Source organism: Phyllostomus discolor, chromosome 13, assembly GCF_004126475.2.
Source record: "Phyllostomus discolor isolate MPI-MPIP mPhyDis1 chromosome 13, mPhyDis1.pri.v3, whole genome shotgun sequence".
Taxonomy (NCBI): Eukaryota; Metazoa; Chordata; class Mammalia; order Chiroptera; family Phyllostomidae; genus Phyllostomus; species Phyllostomus discolor.
The window spans coordinates 14,979,759-14,994,626 of record NC_040915.2 but is presented as its reverse complement, the minus strand read 5'-3'; the positions used below and the strand labels follow the sequence as shown (position 1 = coordinate 14,994,626).

General features: G+C 47.3%; 1 protein-coding gene across 2 annotated transcripts in view; it reads left to right on the top strand.

Annotated features, from left to right (window-relative positions):
* Positions 1-6,537: 6,537 nt before the first annotated feature.
* The window catches only part of FGF1 (fibroblast growth factor 1), a 92,431-nt gene continuing 84,100 nt past the window's right edge, over positions 6,538-14,868 (top strand). The window contains exon 1 of one of the 2 annotated variants that reach the window (XM_036014700.1): positions 6,538-6,838. The gene's annotated coding sequence lies outside the window, so the exon portion shown is untranslated. The remainder of the gene's footprint in view (positions 6,839-14,868) is intronic. The other variant, XM_036014699.1, reaches the window with a different exon arrangement.

Sequence of the window (14,868 nt, the reverse complement as noted above, 5' to 3'; positions counted from 1 at the left end):
TTCCCAGGGGCTGGGTTGAGACTGCAGATGTGTCTCCTCTGGTTTGCTGAGAGCAAATGTTTTTAAAGCCACCACTGAAAATTGGGATTTCTCATTTCAAAACTTGCATTTCCTACTTCTCCTTAAAAAAAAAATTGGAAAATCTGGCAATACGAGACTGTCATTCTCATAAGGCAAAAACAGGCTCATACCCTCTAGTTCACCCCGTACCCACCACTCACATAAGGTGTGCAGGTGCATGCACACCTGGCCCATTCCTGAGTGTGCATTTCCTACCACCTGGTAACGGCAGACAAGATAATTAGGGCTTGCACTCCTGCTGAGGGCAATAAGAAAAGCTGGACAGAAAATTAAAATCAGCCTGAAGGCAACAAAAAGTTAAAAAGATAATGAAAAGTTGCCAAACCAAGATGTGGGGGGGAATGGGCGTTCAGGGTGGTGAGGCCAACAGCTGGGCCTTTGTTTCCCTCGGGACATTTGCTGCTTCCAGAAGGATGACGAAGAAGCTAAGAGGCTAAGCAGCACCGAGATAGCTTTGTGTGCCTCAGTGGACAAAGGGGGTGGCTGTAACCCCCTAAGAACTGCACCTTACAACCAGATGAACTGGAGATAGACTAGATTTTGCAGGGTCTCAGGTCAGCCTCCGATGAGTTAAATTCTTCAAATTGGATAAGGTGATCCCAAATTACAAGCATCCTCAAGTGCCTAGCAGAAGCAAAAGTCACCATAACATCTCACATTACTTCTACCAATGATTTTTCACATAGACGTTCAGCACACGTGAAAATAACCAGACACGAGGAAATAAGACAGTGAATGAGATCCAGCTGGAACAGTTACATGAGCAACAACCCCGGAGAACTCCAGTGACTGCAGTTACTGCACACAGACTTTAAAGGAACTATGTGTACTGTGCAAAGAAGATAAAAGACAAGATTTGAAAATTTGGCAGAAAACTGGAAACTTAAAAAGGCCAATGAAGACTCAAAAAATAACCAAATAGAGATTTAGAATTGAAAAATATAACAAAAGTGAAGAGTTGAGTGGATGGGTTCTAGACAGAGCTAGAGAACCAGTGAGCTTGGAGGCAGGTGAGGAGAAAGCTCAGGACGAAAGAACACAGGCTGGGAACTACTGCAGAGAGGGTCAGAGATGTGGAAGATGGAGAAGACCCCAGCTCCAGAAGGAGGGGAGAGAGAATAGGGCAGCAACAATACTTGAAGAGGAAATCATTGAGAAAATACCAAAATTGGCCACAAACATCAAGCCACAGATTCCAGAAGCCCTGGGAACTCCAAACAGGATAAATAGATATCCACTTCTAGGTGCATCATAATTAAAGTAAATAAAAACCAAAGACAAAGAGAAGAAAATGTTAAAAGCAGCTATCATAACTTGAAAAAAGGTGAGAAACTGTTGGCTTACTTCTTGACAGAAACAATGAAACCCAGAAGTTAGTGGAATTTAAATGTCTTTAAAGCCTAAAAGAAAATAACTGCCCACTTGGAATTCTTTGTCCAGTAAAAATGGCCTCCAATAATAAAGGTGAAATTAAGACATGTTCAGAATTCCTTTCCTGAAATAAATACTACAGGGGTTCTTTCAGGAGAAGGAAATGATTTAAGATGCTAGGTTATAGATGCAGGAAGAAATAAACAGCAATGCAAAGATGAACTCAAGAAAATACAAAAGCATTAGGCTGTAAAAAACAACATAACCATGTCCACTGGGGGTTAAAAAAAAACATAAAAATATACAACGAGGATGTATAAGTCAGGGGAGAGGGCTAAAGTCCTAAGGTCCTTGTATTATTACAAAAGAAGATAAAAATACCAGTTAACACTAGACTTTGGTAAGTCAAAGATACATATTTTGATCTCTAGGATAACCTCTGAAGGAATAGTAAACTAAAGGATATAACTTCTAAGATTATAGAAGGAAAATGGAGTACTCAACCACTCCAACAGCAGGCTGGAAAGTAGAATAAAAAGAACGTAGAGCATGTGGATAAATGAAAACGTTTAATAAGGTGGTCATTTTAAGTCCAAACACATTAGTGATTAAAGGGTTACGTTTACATTAAATGGAAATTAACAAAATATTCAGTGGAAAGTCAAAAGGGTTGAACTGGGTAAAAGAATCTATACACTGTGCATAAGAACGCATCTCAAGTGAGTTTGCCAGTCAACCTGTCAACAGACATGTCGACGAGCCAACAAGTGAGCAATGAGCCCTTGTGATTTTAAGGCCCTGTAATTTGGGGATTATTTACAACCATGGTATAACCCAGTCTATCCTGACTAATACCAGTACAAAAAGGGAAGGACTTTTCCTTCCAGCCACAGAGGTGAGGCTGTTTTGAAGGAGCGATGAGTCCTGGTTAGTTCACTGTGGCTTAAGCTCCAGGCAGGTGAGGTGAAGCAAGGTGGGAGCAGGGAGCACAGCTCCCAAGAAGTGAAGACTGGCAGGAGGCAAGTTCAGAAGGGGCTTGGACTTAATAAGAAATGGATATTGTCCTGGAAGGTCAATAGAAGCTGTGTTGGATGAATATTGGTGGTAATGGAGAGGATGGACTGGGGAGAATCTAATCAGGTAAAAGGAGGAAATTAGGAAGAGAGCTAGTCTCAGTGAAGATGGTAGAGGTTTTCTTCTGCTCCTTAGAGGTAGCTATTAATAAGAATTTGGTGAAATTTTTCCAGCAATTGAATATACATGCAAACACACTCACAAACCAATTTTAAAAATGCAAATGAGATTAATTATATTCTATCTGCTCTTCTGACATTTTTTCCAGTTAATAATATCTTCATGGTTATTTTCAGTGTCATCTCAAAGAGATTTGCCTCTTTTTATTTGCTGCTTACTATGTTATTGTATAGCTGTGCCATAATGAAGTAACCACTCCCCTGTGAACAGACATTTAGGGTGTTTTCACTATCACAAGCAATGCTTCAGTGACCATTTTGCAAATAATACTCATACATTTTAATGTCTTCTTTCAACAGACACTAAGACCAGTTTTGCCACCATTTGAATGGTGGAAATTTTAGGTTATTAATGGAAATACAACCAGGCAGGCTATTTGAGATGACAATTTTGGTTAGGGGCTGCCTGCTATGGCTGGATTATGCCCAGAATAGTGTCTTAACCATACTGGGCACCGAATAAGGACTTATTGAATGAATGAATGAATGAACAAATGAATCCACATGTACTGTAGACACCTGTTGGGCCTGCTATGCCCTCATTTCTCACAGGATTTCTCAACCTGAGCACGACTGACTTCCAGGGCTGGACTCTGCTTTGTGTGGGGCTGTCCTGAATGTTGTGGAATGTTTAGCAGCATCCTGGCCTCAACCCTTTCAGTGCCACTGGTACAATCCCAGTTGCAGCAATAAAAATGTCTCCAGAAATTGCCAAGCGTCCCCTGAGGAAACCCCACTCCTCATTGAAAACCATTGATGTACAATACAGGTTGTATCTGTATAAGGGCAAAGGCCCCTTTGGAAGACAACCGACTGCAAAGTTTGGTCATATTGTTACAGAAAAGGCGACTCAGATGGCTTCAGGGTTTAAGAAGTGGAGTTTTATTCACGCATGTGGACCCAGAGGAGGCCGTCTCCAAATTCTGGGCCCCAAGCTCAGGCTGCGGCTTGCTTATATTCTTGCTGCAAAGGTGGAAGCAGGAGAAGGGAGGAGCGAAGTCTCTGGCGGGAAGCGGGCTTACAGAAGCAGAATGCGGAGGTTAGAGCGTGACCTTGAGATACCTGTCATCTAAGAATGGCTACCGCTAAGTTATGTCCTGTCACAATATTTCTGCTCCGTCCTCCCATGTTCAAGAGGCCTTTCTTCCCGGGTTTCCACAGACCCTTCAGAGTCTCCGGGATACCCCGGTCCAGGTTTCGTTTCTCTAGGGCCACCTGACACCTTCCCCCTGATTGAGGTCAATCCTCAGTATACATTCTCTCATTACCAACTACCCCACCTTGGAAGTACTTATCAAAGTAGAATTCTTACACTTATTAGAGTAATTAGGAAACTAATCTGTGTCTCTCACCTTCTACAAGTAAGAATTCGGTACATAACATAAAAGGTTTTGTTCACCATTTTTATATCTAGTGCCCAAAACAATGTCTGACAGGTACTGGGTGCTTAGTGGGTGTTGGATGGATGGATGGACGGACAGCCTCCTGTTATTAGCAGTACCCGGCCCTAGGGAATAGCAGTCTTCACCCATTTTTGTTCTTGTGCCTTTTAAAATAATTTTGAAAAACAGTGTTACCTACACCCACATTTAAAAGTTGGTACATTAAATGTTCATCATTAAGTCCACATGAACTCAAGATAACTTCCAACATGTTATAAATTCTGGAATTTAAAAATTTAGCTGTGTCAATATCCTTTACAACTGGCTTTCACAGCACTGAGGGTCGGGCCAGCTTTCCGACCCGCCTGACTACTCGGGATTCAGTTATCTCGACTGGCTTCATAGCTCGAGGCTTAATGGAAATTCTCTCCCACCTTGCACAATAGACATCTGGCGCCAGCCTCAAACGCCCGAGGTCAGACTGACCTTCCTGCACCTGGGAACCGCCCCACCTTTACCTAACCCGTAGTCGGGACTCACGCCCTAAAACCCTGAGGCAACAGAAGAACAAGAGGCCAACCCCTCCCTATCCGCACCCCCACGCCCACCCGCTTTCTCTTGTAAAAGCCCATTCCTGCCTCCCTTGCTGCGCAGCCGCCCAGACTCAGCCTGCGGTGCTGCTCCAAAAGAAGGCGTGGGGATCAGATCATCCGGCTCCCGTCTCTACGTCTTGCGCGTTTCTAACAAGTACTGTCCTTCAAATTCAAGGGATGGAAGAAACAAAGTTATTAAATAAAAAATTCCTTAGTTCATTGTTAAGGGAAGCTGAATTAAGTTATTGAAGGAAGCTCCCAGTTGGGGGACCTGGAGATCTTTACATTTGGCTCAACGGTACCTTAGTAAGATTCGTGAAGAGTCAGGGGTATGCCTTCCAGTAAGGGAAGGGTTATTACGAACCCAGATACCTTCTTGGGCAAATCGGTTTGAGGGAAGAGTGCCTATAGAAACTGAGTTCCTGGAAACATTCTCTAAAACTAATGCTTGGTGTGTGCCCCTTGAAAAGTCTTCAAGACCACCATCCTGGAGGTAATGAAGGCCAGTGGCCTGCAGAGGGCAGTGTTGGACAAGCCGTTGAGCTCCACGTCGGGTTTCTCCCTCAGGTTAGGGAAGAAAGGGTGACTCAGGTGGAGCGCACTAGGGAGCACAGCCTGGGCGGCCCAGTGCGTCCCCTCCCGTGTACGCCGTGGATTATTCACAGGAAACCGGCTGCTAGCAGAACGCGCGCAGAGACGCTCTAATCCTGTACCGAGAATCACGGCCTGGGACTGTAAACAGATGAAAACGCCATGCATTCATTCTCCCGTTTGAGAACTGAGTTTGGGGAAAAACACCCACCTGAGAACTGAAGTCATGGGGCTGACTCTACCCTGTGGTTTTTGTTTTTCCTCTTATGAAATGAAAATAACAGTGCCACCTCAATAACTTATTGTGGCAGGAGACAGTGAGCAAAGCAGCTGAAAGCTCCCACTCTGGCGTCAGACAGGTGGTGGCTGGGAAGTGTGCCCTCCGCAAGCTCACCTTCGAAGCCAGCTCAGTCTTCCTGGATGTCAACCAGAATCACATCCCATTCCTCGCGGGGCTGCGGGGAGGACAGGCGAGACAATGCAGGCACAGAGTTCCCCATCCATAGCAGCACCAGTGTTGACGATGGTGACACTGAACTGGCATTTTGTCAGGCAGGAGTGTCTCCAAACTTACCATTCAAGTCCAAGGAGGAAGAACCGGAGGTGAAAAAACCAAGCTATTTAACAAATGTTGTAAGCTTGGCAAGCCTGTGAGTTGGAAGCAGACACAGCCAGAGGAAGGTAGAACCAGTGAGAGAGTCGGTGTTCGAGTCTAGCTGCCTGACGTTGTGCCTCCCAGGGCCGCCCCCGCCCCCAAGAGGGCCTGCGTGCCTAAAATAGTGCATATGTGACGGCCATGGGTAAGGCGGATGACACAATGTGCCCACCAGCCTCGGACATCAGAGCAATGACTTTGTTCATTCCATTTATCCTCTGAGACACCTCAAAACGTGGGCAGGGACTAAAGATGAAATGAAGTTAGTAATTTGGACTAATTGCTTGGATACATGAAAAGTAAGGCTCGGAGCAAGACCCCTGCCCTTCCGCCTCGCATGCGGAAAGGTAACAGGGACTAGTTCAGGAGGCGTGGAGACAACTTGGAGAGAGAACTGTCCTTTCACCTGGCAGCTGTCCAGCCCCCTGAATAGCTTTCGTGTCCGGTCCAAAAATAAGATCACATGGGAGGGGGAGAAATAAACACCAAGTGCTTTTCCTTGGGCTTCCCGTGGGTACAGCAGCATCAGCCGGGCGGAGAGGCGCCGCAAGAGGCTGGCCTCACGACCCCTCTGCTGCCCCCTCCCCAGGCTCCAAGGCGGGGGGAACCACCTGCATCAGGGTGGGTGGGGCGTGTGGTTGGCACTCAGCCCTTCTCTTGGGGCTCCTTTGAGCTCCATTCACATGAGGGAGGGGGAGGACCAGAGGATCTAACAGCCTCGACTCCGGGGTGTGTGTGTGGGGGGGGGAATTTTCCCTTTGTTGAAGGACACGCCCTCTGATGGAGAAGGGGAACTCCCTTCCCCCCGTGGCTGCCTGCCTGCAGTGGTCCTGGTAGGGCAGCGTGGACGCTGCAGGCTGTTGCAGCTGCTGTGGCCCCAGAAAGAAAGAGCCGCAGAGCCAAAGCAGCGAGGTGAGTACAACCGCTTCTCCAAGGGGCTCAGACTGCTGTGAACCTCTGCCTGGCTTCAGGCTTGCGCGCAGGGTGAATGCTCTCCCCGCCCCCTTCCTCCCCCTCTTCCCCTTGATCTGAGACTCTGCGGCAGGCCTGAGTCTGTGTGATGGATGCTAGTGTGAATTTTCCTGTCCTCCCTTCTCTCGTTCGGAGGCCCATTTGCTCCCAGAAAGAATGGAGTAGGTCTAGTTCTTAGCAGGGAGGCAGGAAGCGATTCCTATCAAGTGAATTATCTCTGCTGAGATCCAAGAAGAGGTTTCACAGGAAATCGTTAGACAAATCCCATTACAGTAGAGTTAATGCTCAGTTTTTAAAAGCCCTGCAGGAAGTAGGAAATAAAAGGATGCCAGCTGATTCTTGGTAATTGGGCAAAAGGGAGAAAACAGAAACGGGATGTGTACAGCTTCCTGTCCTCTCAGCCCCTTCCCTATCTCTTCCTGGCTTCTTAGAGCCCTGCAGAATGTACTTAACAGATTGAGAACCCCTTGCTTTGTGGCTGAGAACACGAGGAATAAAATCAAGGAAGGGTTAGGGAATAATTGCTCTGCAAGTAAGAGTCAAGGCACAAAGAAGAGAAACATCTTTTTCAGAGTCTTGGTTCCTCCTCCTAACATCTCTGCACTCAGACACACACTCACCTGTGCCTATTTAGGGATGTGCACTGAGGTCTCCATTGCTTGCACACACATGCCATTATTCCTTGACACACACCGCCCCTCGGCTGTGGGCTACAAATATCTATGCTAAGGGTAAGCCAACAAAATGCTGGTGGGAACAAGGCAACTGCTTGAATAAATCAGGATTATTTTAGTAACAATGGACTGAAACCCAGTTTGTAGGGACACAGGCAAAACAAGAAGGAAACCTTCTCCCTCATGGAGCTAGAACATCCAGGGCTTTGATATGGTCAGGTGCAGCTGCACAGACAACGGCATCTTGACGTTTTGTCTTTCCCCATTTCTTGGCCTCACTGCCCTGTGTTCTATCCCCAGGAAGACTTGTCTATCGTGGTGGCAGGTGGCTGGCAGCCGAGTCCAGGCTGACATCTACTGGCACAGCCACCCTGCAACAGTTCCAGCTGCAGCCTCAGGCCACATTTCATGGAATCAGTGTGGGTACTGTGCCCATCCCTCCCTGGGGCTGTGGTCATCACCATCAGAAAACCTCAAGGACTGAAGGCAATGAAGGGCTGGTCCCCAAAGATGATCAAGGTGCCAGGCCCAGGAGAAGGGGTCTGGGTGCGGGGTGGTCAACGCTGCCACTCTGGGCTGCTGTGCACGATGGTCTAGACCAAGTCACAACTCCTCCAACAGAACCCCTCCTCCTTTCCCTCTCGCAGTCCACACAGATTTGTCAGTGACAGAGGTTGCATAGTGAGGATGATTATTAGAACAGGTGACTCAAAGACCCGTGGCGTGTCATTTCCAGAGACCCTTGACAAGGGAAAGACACCAGAAGGATGGACTCTGGCTCAGTCCCCAGACTCACCACCAGGTCCAGACCCACCTGACACCCTGTGCTCACACAGGTCTCCCCTCCCCCACTGCTGTCACCCTTGGCTCTGCTGATGTGACCCCCTCTTACTTTTCAAGGGTGAGCCTTGGTACTGCCACCCCTCTGAGGCCTCATCTGGCCTGTCCAGCCCTTACTGCTGTCTCCCACCCTGATCCCGCGTGGCACTGACTCTCAGTGTATCCGTGTACGTGTGAGTGAAGAACTTCACGTATTTTAGTTCCTCTCCTGGTCTGAATTGTACATTTCTGGGGGAAATTAAATTTCATCCCCAGCCATCTCTGTGCTATGGAACACACAGTGGGTGCCCAATTAAGTGCTTCCAATTAACTGAGCAATAAAACAAAAGAGCCTCAGTAAACAGCTTAGAGAGGATGGCTAGATTCCTCGAGGTCCTTAACTTTGATTTAAAAAGTAATGTAATAACTACAGCAAACACTGATTGAACTCTGAATGCATGCTGGAGCCCCTAAAGGCACTATGTCAGATAATCCTAACAATGACCCTATGGGGCAATTACTGCTATTACTCCCACTTAATGGATGGGAAAACTGAGTCTGAGAGAACTGACTTGTCCTATACCACACAGCTAGTAAGTGATGACGTGGGAGTTAGAGCCTAAGACTGCCTGCCATCTCATATCTCATTTCCTGTGAAATTCATCATCTATCTGCTCCTCAGTGCACCTTCCTGTGGCTCGATTGTAAAGAGCCAGAGGCACAGGTGATTTGGTCAGGAAATAGGAGGAAGCTCAGATATGTTGGACCCCTCTTCTGCTAACTGTGGTCCCACAGTTTCTACAAGGGGATCCTTACTGGACTGTACCCAATGGTGAGGGGTCACGCCCCTACCCCAGAGCCAATGAGGTCAGGAGCACAATGACTGTACAACAGAAGGTGCCTTGGGGGCTCTGTAGATAGCGGGGTTCTTTCTGATTAAATGAGGGGAGAGTGGTGGGGGAGCCCTTGGCCTGAGGGTGTCTGGTTTCTGTGACACAAGGAACCTATTCACTTGCACGAGCATCTTCTCCAGCACAGATTCTACCTGATTTGCATCAGGAATCCTCCCAATACCCCAGTGAGTGAGTGTTGGTGTTCTTGCCACTGAGGCTCCGAGAGCCCGAGTCACACCCCAGACCACACAGGAGCAGAGAAGGTTCCCCCCCGCCCCCCGCCGTGCCCCTCCACCAGGGATGGGGGAGCTCCGAGGTCTTTAGAATCCAAGCTTCTTGCTTCTCCATGAGGTTATACATTCAAAGAACTAAAACCAAAAGAATTGGATGGGCTAAGTAAAATTCCTTGGGTAAATCTTTAAGAGGAAAACCACTGCTAAACCCACAAGAAAGGAAGGCATGCCCACACAAACACACGTACCCGAATGTTCACAGCAGCATTGTCCTTGATAGCCACCAGAGGACACGTGCCAGATGTCCATAAACCAATGAGTAGACGGATAAAATGTGGCGTATCCTGCAACGAAATATTACTCAGTGACAAAAAGGAACGAAATTCTGACACCTGATGCAACAGACATGCAACTCAAAGACATTGTGCTTTTGAGGGAAAGAGGCCCATACCGTGCGATCCCATTCACACGAAGTGGCCGGAACAGACACATCGTAGAGACAGCAAGTGGATTAACGGTTGCCTGGGTCTGGCTGCGGGGGAGGAATGGGGAGCGACTGCTAATGTGTGTGTGGTTTCTTTGGGGGACGACAACAATCTTCTGAAGTTAGATAGTGGTAAGTGTTGTACCACTTTGTGGATATGCTAAACCCACTCAATTGTATAGTTTAAATGGGTGAACTGCATGGTATAGGGATTATATCTCAATAAAATTGTTAGCAAACCCAAACCATGGCTAATGAAAGAATTAACCCAGTGGCAGGGCTTTGAGGAAAGGTGTGGTCTCACCCTGTCTGCTGTGATGAGCTTATGTCTTGACTCAGTGAGTTGGCTGCGCGCCATGCAGACACTTCATGTGGAAAAAATACGGATGGACAAGATAGGGCCCATAGATTTCTCCATAGTGTCAACTGGCAGGAGTTTTTTCCATCTTTGTACAGATCATTTAAACTTTTATGGGATCAATCTCATGATTCTATTTTCATTTCTGGGTTTCCAATCACGCTTCCAAAGGCGTTCTCCATTCTAAGATTATAAGTCTGATTAACAAATGATTTCCTCTAAAGCTTTTCTGCAATGTTTTCCTCTAAGGTTTGCCTTACTATATTTGAAACTCCAATTTCTCTGGACTTTAAGCAACAAACTGGGGGTTGGGGTTTTGTTTTTATTTTGCCATTGATTAGATCACAATTTTTTAATTTGGGATTAAAATGGACTTGGGGATATCTTATAACGTCCTGAAGTTAAATATAAAAAATGTGTATGCATTTGTGTGTGTGTGTGTGTGTGTGTGAGAGAGAGAGAGAGAGAGAGAGAGAGAGTGAGAGAGCGCACTTATATACAGGGAATAGGGTTATAAATCTTGTCAGATTCTCAAGGGGTTTTCTGTGACTCACAGAAAGCCACTGGGCTCTCCACATTTCATAACCTGGGGGCCAGGTAGACATGCTTTGTACATTCTGATGCACTGACACAGAATCCGTGCCTGTGGAACCATTGTCACACGGTTGCAGGGGAGGCTTGAGTGATGATCTCTGGGGAATGCTCTCTGTCATAGGTCAAGTGAGGGTCATACCACCCTTCACTTTGACATTTTACTGACTCTCACTGGCTCCCCATGGACCTGTAAAACTGTGGGTTTTTTATCACCTGCTGACAAATTGATGGAGCTATAAAAACAGGGGGTCCTCCTACCACAAAGAATTGAGGAGGCTCAGTGCTGTAAGCAAAAATAAGTATAAAAATGGAAACAAAACTGCTACCACAAAGAAGGAGGCAGGTCCTGTGTGCAGACTCACGCAGTCGTGTGACAATGTGCCTGTGCAACATGCAACGTGGGCCAGGCAGGGTCCAGACCAGCGGCTTCGAAAGCGTGGCCCCTGGGCCCAAGCCCTGGCTGCACCGGGACCTGCTGGCACGCTCACCTGCAGCCCCGCCTACCCTGCCAAATGAGATACTACATGGTGGGGGTGCAGCAGCCACACTTAAATTATGGTTTGATGAACCATCCAGGTGGTTCTGATGCACATTCACGTTTGAGAAGCGCTGGTCTGGGTACTGGAAATATTAACACAATGGCGAAAAGACGGATAAAATCCCTGTCTCTTCGTGGAGTTGATGTTCCAGTGTGTGTGGTCGGGGTAGGCAGAAAACATGTCATTGATTACAGTGATTTTCAGATAGTATTAGGATCTACGAAGAAAAAGATCTGTGTGCAGGACAGTGATGAGGGGCTGATTTAGAACAGGTTGTCAGGGAGGAGATGGTCTAAAATGAGACCAGAATGGTAAGCAAGAGCCAGCCATGCAAAGAATTAAAGGGCAGAAAATAAGTGCATGCACTGTAGACAGAGGGAGGAGCAAGTACAAAGGCCCCGAGGTAGGACCATGCTTGGCTTGTACGAGGAGCACAGGGAGCAAGGGGTGAGTAGGCGATGGGCTTGGAGAGGCAGGTGGTGGTGGCGAGCTTAGCTTCTGTTCCTAGTGCAAGGGAAAGGCACTGGGCAGTTTTGAGCAAATAGGGATGTGATCTATTTACCTTTTAGCAAGAACCCTCTGGAGTGAATGGTGGGGGGTAAAGGCAGAAGCACGGAGGGCAGCCAGGGGCATATTGCAATAATACAAGCAAGGGATATTGGTGCTTGGATGGACTGGAACAATGTACAAAGATCTATTATCAAGTGAAAAGCACACAGCAATGCGGGCCATTGTGCATAATAAATTGCTTTGAAGCACACACCCATTCAGGAGTATAAAGGCTTTTTTCCCCCTGAAAGATCCAGGAAAAAAATTAATAGTGGTTATCTTTGGGGAAGAGGGAGTTAGTGAGGGTCATTTTATACCTTTCCATGAATTGCACATTTTTACAATGTGCACGAAGCATTACTTTTATTTAAAGATTAAATATGTTTTAGAAAATTGAAAAATTGAGAGAGAAGAAGTGACAGGACAAGTGACAAATGACCAGTATCAGAGAGGGGGAGCCCCCCACCCACGGGTCCGACCCTTTCCCGGTGCCCTCTCCTGAAGCCCATGGAGAGCCAGGCTGACAGAGCGGGGCGAGCTCCTGCTCTTGGGTGATAGAGGGGACAGGGTGAGGCACCTTCTCACTGGAAAACTGCTGGCCCCGTTTCTGTCCTGCACACTGGTGGTATTTGTGGCTCTGAGGTCTCCTGGGGCAACTAATACAATTTCCCGTGGATGTCTGCTGCATTTCCCTTCGCCCTGTTTGTCAAATCGCTCCCCTTCGTCATCGTGGCCGCTGGCACACCGTGAGCCCAGCCTGCCCTTCGTCTAATTGCATGATTGGGCATAAACAGAAGGAAATCCTTTGCTGGAGGGAGAGAGCTGGCATACAGCGTCTGGTTTCTCCTGTCAGCTGATCGGGATTTGTTGTGTCCGATCAAGGTCAAATGAGATTAGGAGAAAAAAAAAATGCAGCGTGTCTGGTGTGCATTTTACATAACTGTATCACTTATGTAAACAGGATGAACAAAGGGAAAATTTTAAAGCAAATACTGAATGTCAGTCTTAAGATTCAAGGACGAGAAGCCAGGGCTTATACGTTATACCTGGGGCGAAAGAAAATGTATTTACTGGGGACACTTAGAGCCCTGCCGATTCTATCATGTTCGGACTCTTTTCTTGTTGGTGCAGTTAAAAAGGGATAGACTTCTGTCTTGATTTTCAAGGCACCGAGCACAGATAAGTAAAATCATGGAAATGCCACCTTCTACCTTGACTGCCTTCGAAAGCTCTTGTAAGAGGAGTAGAGCCACTTTCTGTGGTAGCAATGGTGGGGGCGCTCGGGAGTGAGTCAGTCTCCCAGGGCCCGGGAGGAAACATCTCATCTCTGGCAGCAGCCACCGAATTTCAGAGGTGGTGACTTGGGCCAAGGCCACACCTCTGCGGATAAGCCCACGGGGCTGCTAACAGGGCCCTTTGGTCCCCTGGAATCTGTCCTTTTCTTCCTTTCTCAGACCCACCCCCTGCAGTGCTAGTTGGCTCGCATACAAGGTTTCAATCACGGCAGAAATGTCATTAAAAGTGGTCTAGGAACTTTGAGAGGAGATAGAGTTTCTGTGACTTACTCTGCATGGGATGGAGCGTACTGTGGACGCTGAATACGTGGCTTCCACAGCCATTATTTCAGCGCAGTTTCCTGGCCTGGAGCTGGAGCTGTTCTGAGGCCAGACTCTTCAACTAGGTAACCTCCAAGGCCCTTCCCGCACTCAGTAACAGCGACACCAAAAAGCATTAACATACTTCATGACTGAAAACATCTGAATGTATATTACTTCACAGATAAATCTAGATACATGACATAGAAGCTGAAATAAATATGGAACCTGAGGGATGTTAGAGCGAACTTTTGAGAAATCTCAACACGGAGGGGGATTATCTCGCAGTCCTTTCAGGAACTGAGGAGTCGTTATTTCCCAGCATTTGGACAGTAACATTTCCGAACACCTACTGTGCCGTAAAGAAATTCACTTCTATCAATAGCTGGGGGTTACAATTTGCCTAGAAGCTGCAAAGTTTGCTTTTAACAGCATTTCACAACTGGATGTAACAGAAATAAAACTATGATAGGGACCGACACTTGCATTGCCTGTTTCCAAGGCAACCTCACGCGCTGTCGCACACTTGATTGTCACTGCCAGCCTGCCAGCATGCAGGGGTGACGCGGTCAGAGCACCTCCACCTCCGTGAGGAGGGGGCACACTGGAAGTCCTGAGAGCTGAGCTGCCCAGAAATGGCCACCGACGTGAGTGGGCATGTTCGGGAGTGTCACCCTGAGGCGGGGAGACCCAGCTTCCATCGCAGCAAAGACTTTAACTAGGGGTGTACCTGGGTGAGACTGAACTGCATCTCTGTCCTCAGACCTTTAGGGTGCTCCCTAACTTTAAGATCTGTCATTCCACACAGTTGAAGAGAGTTAACGTGCACACCAATGCAGCATAATAACACTCCTATGTTGAGAAGACCACTGTTGAAATACTGTCATCTTTGTATCATTCAGAAGGCCCTTGGGAATTGTGTAGACACTCAGAAAGCTTATTATTTTTTACAACAAATGGTCAGTACCTGACTATGTGGGAGGGGCTGTTCATGGAGTTTCCAGTTAATGAAATTTGGAGAAACAAACTTTTTCTGGACCTTCAAGTCCCTTTTAGGAGAGCTGCTGCTCCCCCAGTCTCGGACTTTGGGGTGGGAGGTCTCTGAGACAGGAGACAGCTTCTCTGAGGCTCACCCCACAGAGGCACCTGCAGGGCTCCCTGCTGAGTGTGCAGGACAGACTTCTACCTCCAGCTTCCCAGAGGAGGGAGAGACCAGAGAGCACATTTCTAGT